This window comes from Monodon monoceros, unplaced genomic scaffold, assembly GCF_005190385.1.
Source record: "Monodon monoceros isolate NGI ecotype Baffin Bay Population unplaced genomic scaffold, NGI_Narwhal_1 Super_Scaffold_21, whole genome shotgun sequence".
NCBI lineage: Eukaryota > Metazoa > Chordata > Mammalia > Artiodactyla > Monodontidae > Monodon > Monodon monoceros.
This window is the reverse complement of record NW_021703778.1, coordinates 29,695,701-29,710,579: the sequence shown is the minus strand read 5'-3', so window position 1 is coordinate 29,710,579 and position 14,879 is coordinate 29,695,701. Positions and strand designations below refer to the sequence as shown.

General features: G+C 42.2%; 1 protein-coding gene across 12 annotated transcripts in view; it reads left to right on the top strand.

Moving 5' to 3' along the window:
* Positions 1 to 14,879, top strand: part of ZMYND11 (zinc finger MYND-type containing 11) — a 139,962-nt gene that overhangs the window by 1,331 nt on the left and 123,752 nt on the right. Inside the window, exon 1 of one of the 12 annotated variants that reach the window (XM_029236484.1) lies at positions 49 to 64. The exons of 9 other annotated variants lie outside the window; for them this stretch is intronic. The gene's annotated coding sequence lies outside the window, so the exon portion shown is untranslated. Of the gene's footprint in view, positions 1 to 48; positions 65 to 765; positions 783 to 3,354; positions 3,520 to 14,879 lie in introns of those variants that run through there. 2 more of the 12 variants (XM_029236487.1, XM_029236481.1) reach the window with 2 other exon arrangements.

Below are 14,879 nucleotides of genomic sequence, written 5' to 3'. Positions count from 1 at the left end.
AGGGGGAGGGCCGGGCGCGGCGGCGGCGGCGGCGGCGGCGGCGAGGACCGTCCGGAGCATAATGGTGGGAGACGCTCGGCCTCGGTGGCGGGGCGGGGGCGGGGGCGCGGGCGGGGTGTCCGAGGCGGGGTGTTTGTGGAGCTCGGGCCCGGCTGCAGCTTCTCGGGCCGCGGGCGTGACCGCTGCTCGCCCCCTGCAAACAGCGCCGAGTGGACGGCGGAGCTTTGTTTGCGTCGGGCAGGGGCCTGCTGGTCTGCGGGGGTTCGGCTGCGCACCCCGCCTTCGGCCGGCCGGGGAAGGGCGGCCCTGCAGGAGGAGGAGGCCCCGCAGGAGCAGGACGGCGCGGGGCCTGCACGGGCCGCGAAGCCGGGGAGTCGCGTGAGCGCCGCCCGCCGGGCTAGTCCTCCCCGCGCGCCCAGGCCTCGGGGCCAGCGGTTCGGCTCGGGGTCCGCCGGGACGCGGCCCTGTGAGTTTGGGGGCGGGTGGGGGGCGGGCGTCTGCCTTGACGGCTAGTTGTTGGGAGCGAAGGCCGCGGCTGGGCAGGGTGGTCCCCAAGGGCCCAGGCGAGGCCTGGTCCCCGGGGCTGGTAACGGGCGGCAGCGAGGCCTCCGCCTCCTCTGCAGATCCTCCCGGGCCCCCAGGACCGCCTGAGTGTCCGCCACCCATCCCGCCGGGCGTCCGGAGGGGAGCTAAGCTGGGGCGCAGCAGCCGGCCTGGGACCCCCAACTTCCGCGTGGACTGTCCCCTTACGCCTTTCTGGCCCAGCGCTGGAGACGCTCACGGTGTGTCCGTGGTGCCCGGTGTTATGTACGGTGGGGGTGTGATACCCAGTGTGTCCATGGTGGTCGGTGTTACATACCGTGTGGTCATGGTGCCCGGTGTGTCCGTGGCGCCTGGTGTTATATGCTGTGTGTCGGTGTTGCCCAGTGTGCACCTGGTATGTGGTGGGGCATGATTCCTAGTGTGTCCATGCTGCCTGGTGTGTCCATGGTCCCGAATGTGTGCCTGGTGTTGTATACTGTGGGAGCATGCACGATACCCGTTGTGTTTCTGGTGCTCGGTGTGCACCTGGTACTTGGTGTTATATGTGGTGGGGATAGCATACCTGGTGTGGGCATGGTTCCTGGTGTCACATATGGTGTGTGCATGGTACCTAGTTTGTCTGTGGTGCCTGGTGTTATATACGGGTCCACATGGTTCCCGGTGTGGGCATGTCATACCCGGTGTTACATACTGTGTGTTCATGGTGCTTCCTGTGCGCTTGTGGGGTGTGTACATAGTATTCGGGGTCCTGTGAACTCAAAGCAGGTACCCTGTTGAGGGATGGGTGCCTGAAGGTTGGAGGGGCCCGCTTGGGTCAGATTTTTAGAGGCCCATAGGGCTTACTGAGGTTTAGGTCCTGGGTCCTCTGGTCTGCCTCACCCAGGTGTTCTGCATCCTACAGTAAGCGGTGTCCTGTGGAAACGAGACTGCTTAAAAATAATTTAGTCTGTTTAAGAGCAGAAAGTAAAACGTTTTTCTTTTAAACTGAGAAATGTAGTGGTTGTACCTTAGTAATTATGGGATGCATAACCTTTTCAGGCTTTTGGGTCATTGATTCTAATTAATGGTTTGAAGTTAGCAGAGAGATAGTCTTGGTTGTCCTTTAAAAGTTTGAGTGCTTTCTGGTAAGCAGGGTCACCTTTGTGACTTCTCTGAATTCTAACTTGTACAAGCAGGAGATGAAATATGAATTTTGTACAGGCATGTTATTTTCTTTGCCTTTAGCGTTGATTAGTCATTATTTTGGTGGACTCTTCTTTATAAGATGGCCAAGTTAGAGAATCAGAGGTCAGAAAATATGGTCTGTGATTATGACATAATCAATAAAATATTTTTCTTGCTTAACTCCATGCATGATTAACAGAGGATCTCTATTGTGGTACTTTTTCCCTGTAGATGTTGTTCATATGTTTCCCCTTAGATGTTGTTCATATGAAAATGGAATCTCCCTTTTACATTTTGTAATTGGGCAGTTTATTTTTTCAGTTACCTGTTGCAAGGTGGTTAAATAAACATATGTAAGTGCTCCCAGCTTTACAAAGAAAGATCAATTAAAATGTTAAAATTATCTCCTTAGTTCATATGCATTGTTCTTAGGATATCATTACGTTTATACTTTGAGTGTATGGCATCTTGCATGTTTCCGTGAATTGACCTGTGTTTTTTGAACTCTCACCTTTTTGTAACAGTATCCACTTTTCCTTTAAGGGTTGTTCAGGTAGTGCGTAACAGAGACATTCATACCCTTTGGCATACCTAAATTGAGACACTGATTGAAGCTAATTAAGAATTGTAACATTTGTAATAAAGTATCAAATACTGTCCTACTGTTGCTTAAAGCCCTAAACCTCTGGTATCAGATTTTGTTTACCTACCCCTACCATCCTTCAGTTGAATTCTCCATAGAAAAAATTTAAGCCAAGAGGCTGTATCTGGAAAAAAGGAGAAAATGTTAAGGAGAAGAGTCTGACTTAAAGAAAAAAAAAAAGTTTCACTGTTTGAAAACCTTAACTTGGACTTAACGTTGAATTTTTTACAGGTTGATTAGATTTTTGTAATTTGATTGGAGGTAGTATAGCAACATGAGTTTGAGGCCAGGTGACTTGGGTCTGAATCTCACCTCTGTCATTACTAGCAGAGTGATCTTCGGCAAATTATTTAAACTTGCCATGCCTGGTCTCAATTTACCCATCTGAAAAACAAGGAGTTTAATTGCTATCTGTATCTCTTACATGAAGACTTTCATGTTTCAGTTTGTTTCAGTGGCATTGTCAACATTTCAAAACAATGTAAATCTCCTTTCATAGAGTGATTCTGTGAAGATCAATAGTGGTCTGAAGGTCCTCCGTATCATCAGTGGTCTGTCTTCCTTTGGTCTTGATTTTTGAAATGTTTTTGTATCCACAAGTTTATAACATAAATGAGTACCATGATGAAAATAGGCATCATATATTGTATGTTTACCAAGTGTCAGCCATTGTGCAAAGTTCTTTACATACACTATCCCACTTCTAAAAATCATACACATGATCATCTTAAAAGCATAGCAGTCTTCCTTTTAACTGTGTAAGTCCCACCTCCTTGTAGCACACCCACACCCCTCAACACACATACATACTCTCTATAATAAGAAGTGAATGAACTATCAGTAGTAGTTTTTTGAGAGAATATGATCCATATAACATACAGGCTTGAGAATCTCTGTGATAAGAGGTGAAATGATAGAAATGAACATAATGGAAGGGAGATACAAATTGAAATCTAAGTACCCAGCAGTATGATGTAATATCTCACATGTAGTAGTTTAAACATATGTGCTGCCTTAAGGAAAGATCTTTTTGTGTGTGTGTGTGTGCCTATTACTGATTTTCCGCTTAGAAAATTCTTGGAAAGCTATTTACAGGCATACCTCAGAGATACCATGGGTTCTGCTCCAGACCACCGCAGTAAAGGAGATATCACAATAAAGCAAATCATGTGAGTTCTTTGGTTTCCCAATGCATATACAAGTTATATATATACTATACTGTAGTCTGTTAAGTGTGCAGTAGCATTATGTCCAAAAACCAGTGTACATACCTTAATTAAAAAATACTTTATTGTTAAAAAATGCTAACCAACATCTGAGCCTTTAGTGAGCTTTAGTAGTCACATCAAAGATCACTGATTACAGATCACCATAACAAATACAGTAATAATGAAAAAACTTAAGAATTTAAGTTGCAAGAATTACCAAAATGTGACACAGAAACACAAAGTGAGCAAATGCTGTTGGAAAAATGGCACCAGTAGACTTGCTCAATGCAGGGTTGCCACAAACCTTCAGTTTGTGAAAACAGTATTTGTGAAGGCCTGTAACGTGAAGTGCAATAAAATGAGGTATGCCTGTAGTTTGTATTGTGAAAATGCTGTACAATATTTGATATCAAATTACTTACAAATGCAAATAAACAGTATGCAAAATTTAAAAAATATTTATTTGGAAATTAAGAAAATATTTGTAGAGACCATTACATATTTAGTAGGGAAATTTGGCAAATTGTTAGGCTTAGGTATTCAACTCAATTTTACAAATCTAACTTATGTTCAACTAGTAAATATTTAGACATCTTTCATTGTATTTTGGGGGTTTTCTATTCATCAATACATAATGGCTAATCATTTGCCTAACTTCATGTGAAATTAAAGAAATAGACAAAGAGATTAATAGAAATGACAAAGGTAATGGAATACTGTCATATCAGCTTTTTTTTTTTTTTTTTTTTGGGCGGTATGCGGGCCTCTCACTGTTGTGGCCTCTCCCATTGCGGAGCACAGGCTCCGGACGCGCAGGCTCAGTGGCCATGGCTCACGGGCCCAGCCGCTCTGCGGCATGTGGGATCTTCCTGGACCGGGGCACGAACCCGTGTCCCCTGCATCGGCAGGCGGACTCTCAACCACTGCGCCACCAGGGAAGCCCCATATCAGCATTTTTAAGGGATCACATGGACTCATCTATTCTTCCGAGATGAGAGGAATATATTGAGTAGATTACCTTGTACTCTTATATAGTAGTTGGAAAAATGTGTGTTGCTGAAAATTTATACATAGTGTTTTAATTTTGTAAACTGAGTAATATTTAAATATAGTAAACTAGTTTTGTTTTAAAGAAGTGCTTTTATAGTTCATAATGTTTCATAAGAGCACATTAAAATATATTGTATTTTCTTGTAATAGGTAGACTATGTTTTAATATCTTGAGTTCATTCATTGTTATTTATTGAAACTGCTGTGTGCTAGACGCTAGATAACACAGTTACTGAAGCAAGTGCAATGAAGTGTAACAAGAAATTAAGTACAGGTGCTCTGGAGCAGTGTTTGTGAGTTAAGGTACATTGTATTTGAGCTGAGATTACTTTTGAAGTCAACACTGATTTCAAATTCATTCTAATTTGTAACTTCGCGACTTTATTAACTACTTGAGGATTAAAAATTTTTTTTATTTAATTTTTGGCTGCATTGAGTCTTTGTTGCTGCACGTGGGCTTTCTCTAGTTGCAGCGAGTGGGGGCTACTCTTCGTTGCAGTGCGCGGGCTTCTCATTGTGGCTTCTTTTCACAGAGCACGGGCACTAGAGCACACAGGCTTCAGTAGTTGGCAGCACGTGGGCTCAGTAGTTGTGACTCACGGGCTCTAGAGCGCAGGCTCAGTAGTTGTGGCGCAAGGGCTTAGTTGCTCTGCGGCATGTGGGATCTTCCCGGACCTGGGCTTGAACCCGTGTCCCCTGCATTGGCAGGCGGATTCTCAACCACTGCACCACCAGGGAAGCCTCCACTTGAGGATTTTTAAAAACAACTTTGTTATGATTAGTAATTCTATTTTTTTTGTTCTCCTGATACTATCTAAGCATTTAAATGAAAGATAGTCCCACTTAAAATCTTTAATATTTTTTCCTAATTTGACCTGTTTGTGTGCTAAGTAAACTTAAAATAGAATTTAAAGAAGGAAGACTCTTCTTTCCTATCCAAGCATTTATCGTGTAAACAAAAGAAAGATATATACAAATAGTTAGAAATGGATTTGTTTTGAGAGCTTGTTACTTAATACCAACTTTCACAATTGGGATTTAAAATGCTATATTTTAGGGGGCTTCCCTGGTGGCGCAGTGGTTGAGAGTCCGCCTGCCGATGCAGGGGACATGGGTTCGTGCCCCGGTCCGGGAAGATCCCACATGCCGCGGAGCGGCTGGGCCTGTGAGCCATGGCCACTGAGCCTGCGCGTCCGGAGCCTGTGCTCTGCAACGGGAGAGGCCACAACAGTAAGAGGCCCGCGTACCGCAAAAAAAAGAAAAAAGAAAAAAAAAATGCTATATTTTAAAAATGAGGAAGATACTGTGGTGTATTGCAAGGTAATCTGTCATAAATACATTGTACTTTGATTATGTACACACATTATGTCCCTTTAGAAGTCTTTGTAAGCAGTTTTTAGAAAGCTGTTTTTCATTGTAAAGGTATTGCTTGTGGCAGCACCATTGTTTGTAAAGGAAGGTGTCATTGAGCACCTACTATCCTAGGCATTTTACATACTCCTTTTAGTCCTCACAGTAGCATAATGAGGGAAGTATTTATTATAGTATGATTATATGATAAATTATAATATTATACAGCACAGTTATAAGTATTACATAACTTATAATAGAGAAGAGACTTGGAAGAGTTACATTACTAGTGCCTGGGGTCACACAGAACACATGATCAAAGGGGTATTTGAATTCACATCTATGACTAGCAAACCTATACTCCATTAAAAAAAATATATATATATATTTATTTATTTACTTCCTCCTTCCCTTCTTTCCTTCCTTGGGTCTTCGTTGCTGCGCCGGTCTTTCTCTCATTGCGGCAAGCGTGGGCTGCCCTTTGTTGTAGTGCGCGGGCTTCTCATTGCGGTGGCTTCTCTCTGTTGCAGAGCACGGGCTCTACGTGTGAGGACTTCAGTAGTTGTGGCACGCGGGCTCATTAGTTGTGGCTTGCAGATTCTAGAGCGCAGGCTCAGTAGTTGTGGCGCGTGGGCTTAGTTGCTCCATGGCATGTGGGATCTTCTGGGACCAGGTTTCGAGCCCGTGTCCCCTGCATTGGCAGGTGGATTCTTAAGCACTGCGCCACCAGGGAAGTACCCCTATACTGCACTTGGCTGCTCTGTCTCCCTAAAACTCACCAACTTCTTGGATCTTTGTACTCATACACTGTCATCTTACAAGTATACATTTATGTCTGCAAAAGTATGGAATAGTAAAGGAACGTGAAACTATGCTCACTCTTCTTTCAAAAGTAGGAGATGGAAAGAAAGGAATATTAGAAACCTCCTGGTAATCAGAACATCCCATACATAAAATTCTGGTTAATTCCAGTTTCACTGGTAATGACAGCTTGTAACCTAAGAACAAGCATAAATAATTGGCTCATTTTCTTGCTGTAACTATTAGCAACTCACATTATGAAGATAACTTGCCACAGGGTGTGTGGGGGGAAACTTACAATCACTTTAATACTTAGGTATAGGAGAGAAATGTTTGAAAATATTTGAAATTAACTTTACCACTAAAGTTTTTGTGCTGCATGAGAAGGGGCAGTCATTGTCTTGAGGAATCTTTTAGTATTCTCTCTGTTGGATAAGTTCACTTTGGATTGAAATAGCTAATTTCTTGAAAGTTACTCTAAGTGCCGAGGCTTCAGGAGTCAGTAGGTGTTTATTGTCTAAAATAAAATAGTGTGAAGCATATGGTGAAGTGAGACATAGATCAACTGAGTTGTAGCATGCCCAGGTTCAGATTGTGTTGATGCTCATCAGCGGGGATATTACATAAGGTTTTCTCATATTTAATAGTTATAGAAAGATTTTTTCAAAAAGAAATAGTCTTTTAATAAAGGCTAAAGTATCTCAGCTTGAAAGCTATTATGAACGCTTTATTTTTTTTGTAGATTCTTGATTTATCTGCTTGTTGATTGCTTTTCTGTCTCAAAACTGTATCTGAAAAATGCTGTTAAGTTCTTAATTTTCAACTGAGTTTTGACATGGAGCCCTTCTCAAATTAGTATTGAATATATATACTTAAGGTGGCCAGTACTTGTGGTAGGAACAAGTGAGATTGCTTTATTTGGGCTTGCCGTTGATACCATATTTACAAGGTTTTGGGGCATTTTATTTACTATTAGAGATGTTATCTTTTTAAATTGTAGAGGATATAAAGTTTAAAGTGGTTTATTTTTCTACTGCACTTATAATTTAACATTTCTTTTATGTTTAAAAATGCCACACTTAGTGTAATGTCAAAATACCTGATCATTTATTTTGAAATAACATATTTTCTTTTTCTGCACATATATTTTCTACACATACAGTTCTGAAGAAGCCTCTCGATTGTGATGAGTATTAGATTGTTTTAGTTAAGAAACTTCCACTTGAGTAATCTGAAAGTTAAATTTTATTTTCTTATGATTATTAAAATAAACCTAGCTTTAGTCTCAGTTATTTCCGAGTGAATTAAAAGGTGAACAACCACCAATCCAGTTTAAAGTTAGACTTTCTCTTGATTCATTTGCGTATTTTAAACAAATGCTAACGAAAAACATACTGTTGTAAGCCTTGAAGTAGTACTTGCATCTTATTCTTTTAAATAAATTCTTTGGGATTTTGGATCACACATGGGAAGCTCTTGATGGTACACTGGTTCTCAGTCATGACTGAGCATCTGAATTACTTTTTTTTTTTTTTTTTTTTTTTTTTTGCGGTACGCGGGCCTCTCACTGTTGTGGCCTTGCCCGTTGCGGAGCACAGGCTACGATGCGCAGGCGCAGCGGCCATGGCTCACGGGCCCAGCCGCTCCGCGGCATGATCTTCCCAGACCGGGGCACGAACCTGCGTCCCCTGCATTGGCCGGTGGACTCTCAACCACTGTGCCACCAGGGAAGCCCTACTTTTTTTCTTAACAAAAACATTAAGTCAGAATCTCTGGGGATGGGTCTGGGCTCTATTTTAAAGTTCCAGTTGGGATTTTTTTTCTTTTTTTTCTTTTTGTGATACGCGGGCCTCTCACTGTTGTGGCCTCTCCCGTTGTGGAGCACAGGCTCCGGATGCGCAGGCTCAGCGGCCATGGCTCACGGGCCCAACCGCTCCGTGGCATGTGGGATCTTCCCAGACCGGGGCACGAGCCCATGTCCCCTGCATCGGCAGGCGGACTCTCAACCACTGTGCCACCAGTGAAGCCCAGTTGGGATTTTTTTTAACTTTTAAAGTTACAAATTTTTTTTTAAGTAGGCCAAGTATATGTGACGACTTCCAGAAAGTTCTTTTTGTAATGGTTTATAGAAAATGATGCACTCTACAACCTTCAGCTCTCTGTCTCAGAAATTATTTTTCAGGAATCTTATTCTTGAAGTTTCCTACACAGGATAATCAAAATAGCCTGAAAAATAAATATATCCCAGAAGAAAACCTAAAGTCTTTTCAGGTTCCTCAGAAATGCTCTGGTATTGTTACTCTGCTGATGGTCAGGGAAGGTGGATAGCAAAGGTGGGGTTTGTTGGTGTTTCCTAATGGTCCTGCGTTGTGTCTGAGGCAAATGATGTCCGGGGGTAGGCTGCCACCCAGTTCAGTGTCTCTGAGATTTCCTGTAGTTTGAGCAGCGGCCAAGTGTTCCTGCAGGTTGTGGAGTAAGCTTGTGACCCTGACAGGCATCAGAAGCACTTGGATGTCTTTCCCTGGGTGATTATGCCAGCCATGGTGAAGTTGTGCCTGCAGGCGATAGTGGGACCATCTGAGGAGGTTTTCCTGGCACTGCTGTTTAGCAACCTGGGTATCCTTGGCTTTTGTCTGGATTTCAGGTGATCCTTGATGTTCCTACAGATTGGGGGTGTCATTTCCACTTACAGGTTGTTCCCCAGAGATGGGGCCAGAGCAGGAGCAGATTCATTGTCTAAGCTGAGTACCAGAAGATTCTGAGGGAAGAAGCCTGTGAGCTATGAGATTCACTGTCCCTCCAGTCACTGATGGCCAGTATCTGTGTTCTCTCCTGTTCTTGCACTTCTCCCTCAGCATGCTGAGGCTTCCCAGTGGGCTTCCTGAGGACCTGTGGAGAGCCTGAGAATTTGCACGGGTTTCTCTTCCTTCCTCTCTAGTGCAGAATCCATCAGTCTTCGCAAGTCAGGGCTTTAGAGGAGGAGGAGTGGCCTGGAGAAGCCTCATTTGGCCTGGTGCTGACTGTTGGTCTTCAAGTTCTGAGCAGGTCGTTCATTCTTCCAGCCGGATGCCATAGCCTCCTCTGCAGGCCGTGTCCCATTGGCATCAGTCCTCTCGCTTTTGTCTATTTTAAAGTGTGTTAAGTCAGATTGTCTTAAATAAACATAAATTTCTCAGTTTTAGATTACCAGATATGTTCAAGAATTATATTGGTTGCTCTTGTCAGAACTGCATTTTTAAATAGAATATTCCTATAAAATTAGACCTTGCAGAATAGAGTGGAAAATGTTAGATGGGTATACTATTACAAATTATTTTATATACACTTTGTTCCTAAGTAGAGGTACTATTTCATAGAATGATTCTAAATATTATAATAATAGGGAGGGAAGAGGATCTGACGTCTGATTCATAGGGAAAGTAATTGACGAAAAAATTTGGATTCTACCAAATGAAATGCTGAGCTGAAAACTGGTCACTGCAGTCTGCTCTGTCTCCTCAACTCAGGGAGACCACAGGCTCTGTTCCTGTTTTCTTTCCCTGCACTGTGGCCTGAAATCTGCTAATAGGCAGTATTTGGAGACAATTGTAAACCTCTCCTCATTCATTTTCCTTCTCCCAGAGCTTATGATCCTGTCATCAGGATATTTTGGAGCCTGTTCTTAGTCTAATTTTCTAGTCTTATCTCCTGTTCCCCTAAGTAAAACTTTTACTTCAGCCAATTATGTTTATTCTTTCAATAAGTGTTTTCTTTAATGCACAAGTAGTACTTTTATATTAATAATACTTTATAACTTTTGCTCAGGTATCCTCCTTTCCCCTCCGCATTCTGCCCCCAGTGCTGAAGTTAGCTTAAAATTTAATTTAAAATTTGTTGGCATTTGAGATCTCTATCAAGTTTCATCTTCTCCATCTTATTGCTATCCCACAGTGATCTGTCCCCTTACAGCATTTATTGCCTCAACTAGTTCTTATTCTATTGCCTTTTATAATCATCTTATATTTATCTTACCTTCCTATAATTATCTTATTTTCCCAGTTCCTTGACCTGAGAACACTAACTTAAAATTTCTTTAGAATACCTAGTACAGTGCTGTACATATAGTAGGTCACATAGTGCATGTAGGTAGACAAAAGAGTGCCCCTTTATCTTTTCAGTGCCTACAATGTATAGACAAAACCTGAATTCTGGATGAATTTACCCTAACAACCTGCATGCTGGTAGAGGGAAACTACGGAGCTCATGACACTGTATGTAGGTTCTCGGAAACCAACATACATGGTCATCTGGGCTCTCTGACTTTCTCTGGTCAGTTCACCGTCCACTTTTCAGTAATGACTTACTAAACGTTCTTCACTTTCCTCACACCTCTCTACCCCCCATTACTCTTGTAGAGGAGTTTAGCCTCTTTTTCCAGAGAAGGGAGGCTTCCTGTGGGAAGTAAGTAACTTGCTTTACTCCAGATCTGCAGACATGCCTGCCCTCACATCTCCTTCTGTCATTCTCTTCACCTGTGTCTCTGTAGATCATCCCTTCTGAAACCTCTTACCTGTCTCATTTGCATTCCCTTCTATACTTGGTCTCTTCGATTTTCATTTAGATATACTCTGACATCATCTCACCATTACAAAACAAACAAAACAAAAACAACAGAAATCTTTTCAGAACTCCACATCCACTGCTCTGGTTTTCTTTTCTCCCCTATATAATCTTTCTCCTTTCTGAACACTCATCCAAAGAATCATCTTTCTTTTTGTTTCTGTACTTCTACCCAGCCCAGCTTCTACATTATCAGACGACTGAAGCTGTTCCAGGGAGGTGCTGTGACTGCCAAGTTGCTGAGTCCGCCTGAGCCTTTCAGCCCTCCATTCTACTTGACTTTCAGCAGCCGAGAGGCACAGTTGACCATTCCCTTCTTGAAACACTTTTTTTTTTTTTGGTAACGCCACACTCTTTTGCTTTTCTTTAGAACCTTTGGCTGCTGCTTGTTTACCAGCTGCTCTTCTACCGCCTAGAATGAAACATGAGGTGCCCCCCACTCTGCCCTAGGACTCCTTTCTTTCTTCACTACCTGCCTCCCTCCAGAGTCTCATCCCGACTCATGGTTTCACTTACCACCAACATGGGAATAAGTATTATATCAGCTAAGGTGCTTTTAGCCGGAACTTACAGAAGAACTTGACTCAAACTGGCTAATGCAAACTTATTCTCTCATCTAACTGGAAGTCCAGAGAGAGGGAAGACTCCAGGTGACACAAGCAACAGCTCAAAGGACCATCTTTCCTTTGTCCAGCCCTCAGCATCAGCTTTATTCTCAGGCTGGTTCCCCTCAGGGCGGCAAGAAGGCTGCATCAGTTTTGGGCATCATATTAAGACCTAATGATATTTAGAGGGAGAAGAGGCCTTTTTTTAGGGCTAGGAATGGGTCCTAAAAGTAGCCCTAGCACACTTCTCCCTCATTGAGTCACATAGCACTTGCTGGACTTGATGTCAGCCGATAAGGAAGATGGAATTACCATGATTGGTGCAGGCTAAGTAGCTGCTGGGAGTCTAATCACTGTCTTCTGCTGAGAATTCTTCAGTGGCCTCCATTGCCCTTAGGTTAAAGTTTCAAATCCTTTATGAAAGGGTTGGCTTATGAAACTCTGTGTAATCCGGTCCCTGTGTACTGTGCCCCCTGTGGTTATGGCCATGGCCATTTTTAATGCTTATGAGATGGGATTATTTCAGAAAACAGTATGCCTTCATAAACCACAACTAATAATTATATTCTTTTTAAAAGTTTCCTGGAGACTCACTCTCCTCCTGCTCCTTCCCACTGTTCGCTCCTTGGCCTCAAAATTCTTAACACAATGTCTGTCCTAGGCAGTCATTACTATCTATTAGAAATGTGAAATGAGACCAGACTGTTTTTTTTTTTTTTTTTTTTTTTTTTTTTGGTACACGGGGCTCTCACTGTCGTGGCCTCTCCCGTTGCGGAGCACAGGCTCCGGACGCGCAGGCTCAGCGGCCATGGCTTACGGGCCCAGCCGCTCCGTGGCATGTGGGATATTCCCGGACCGGGGCACGAACCCGTGTCCCCTGCATCGGCAGGCAGACTCTCAACCACTGCACCACCAGGGAAGACTTTTTTGACAGTACTTGTCAAGATGATGGGAAACATGTTTTACCCAAATTAAAACTCAAAGTACTTTAGAAACAGACATTGTATTAAAATAAGTATTTGGCAACTTAGCTATAGGAAGTGCTGGATTTATTTGCAGACGTCAATGTCTGCTATTGCTTGTGTCTGCTGTACACATTTCAGTGTGTAAGATAATTATAAGACTTCAGATTTTCTTGCATAAGTAATACTTTATACACTGTCAAAGATATTATAAGCTTTGTGATGTATATTATAACAGTTTAATAAGACAGTATGAACAACAAGACAGGAATGTGTGTTCCCCAGTCCTGCCCAGAGGCCATTGCAGCCTAAATGCCCGCTGTTCTGGATGTTTGACATTAGTGCAGGAGGAGTGCCACATGTTCTCACCCGTCCTGTGTATTTACTTTAATCTAGAAAGTGGTTATGTAATTTCTAAGTTCTTTATTCTTTTGCTTTTTCATTATGGTAAAGTAGATGTAGTTAAGTGGGATATGCTCCTTTGTTGCAGTAAAATATCCTTGTATGGACTGCCAAATAATTGAGGGTTTAAACAGTTATTGATGATTCTCATGCATTCAGAATCCAAATAATGGAAAAGTTGAGTTGCAAACTTCGGTCTCATTTCATTAATTAAAGAGATGGTAATTGTAAAGGTAAATGTATTAGGAAAAAAGAGAGGTCAGTACAGACTGAGAAAGCACCTAGACCTTGTCTGTATAAGTGTGTTGTGATTATTAATGTGCGTGAAATATAAGCCGTTATTTGAGTTGTCTACCTATTAAATTCATTCAGATGTTTATTGAGCAAGACATGTTTCTTTTAGTATAAACTGTTTGCATTGGATAAAATTGACTCATTTTATGTTGTCTCTCTTTGACCTTGAATATGTTCAGCATGGTGCTAATATGTACTCTAATTCATATTCCATCAGTTCTGAAGTACAGAACTGCTGTTTGTCACTTTCTTCAGATTTCACATTTACCATTATACAGTCTCCAAATTATGAGAGACTCCTCTTGAAAAACATTTTTTGAGAGATGAAGCATTCTGGTTAACTTAGCATGGGCTGGTAATAAATGAATGGCTAATTTAAAATAATTTTTAATACAAACATTATACGCCCTATTTCATAGATATCTAAGTTCCTATAAGACAGTGATTGGGTCAGTTTAAAAGCCTTATTAGGAAATTAATGTTATGAGCTGATTATAGGGGCACAGTAATCCCTGTTCTACCATGCTGGTATTTATCCAGAGTTGGCTATCTCTAACTGGAACCATCATAAAAACCTTCAGTTTTCTTCATCTCCCTACTTAAAATGGTTTTCAGGATGTTTATAATGTTATAAAAATGGTATTCTCAAAACATTTAAAAAGTAAAGATCACATTTTGTTATAATTTCAGTCAATTTTTGCTATTCACTGTAGTTATGTTCTGTAAGGTCACCACAAACACTGAATCAGCCAATACTGACCCTTTACCCCAGGGGAAATGCAGGGTTCAGTACCTGCAAGCCTCTGGCCACAAATTTTTCTAAACCAAAATTTCCAATGAATAGGTTCATTTGCCAACATCCTGGTAAAAAAAAAAAACAACAAAAACTCAGTGTCCAAACATGTTCTCCTACAGAGCACTTTTCCTGTAGAGGATTTGCCTGCAAATTTCATTTTTCACATAATATCACCTTTTGAAACCTGCAGGCCAGCTCTAGCTGAGGAGGGTTTAGCATTTTCCTGAACCCTGACGTGATTGTGAATTTCTGTGACTTTCAGCCTCAGGACAGCGCTGCCCGCTGCACTTTTTATGGATCCAGGAACTTGGCAGCTTTCCTGTCTTCTCTGTAGACAGGTTCCTAGTTCTGGACGTTGGGATGGTTGAGTCTTTAGGAAGCACCTCAACTGGGCCTGAGCTGCGCTCACCAGACACACCAGGTGCATCCCAGCCTTTGAGGCCCAGGAGACAGGACACGCCT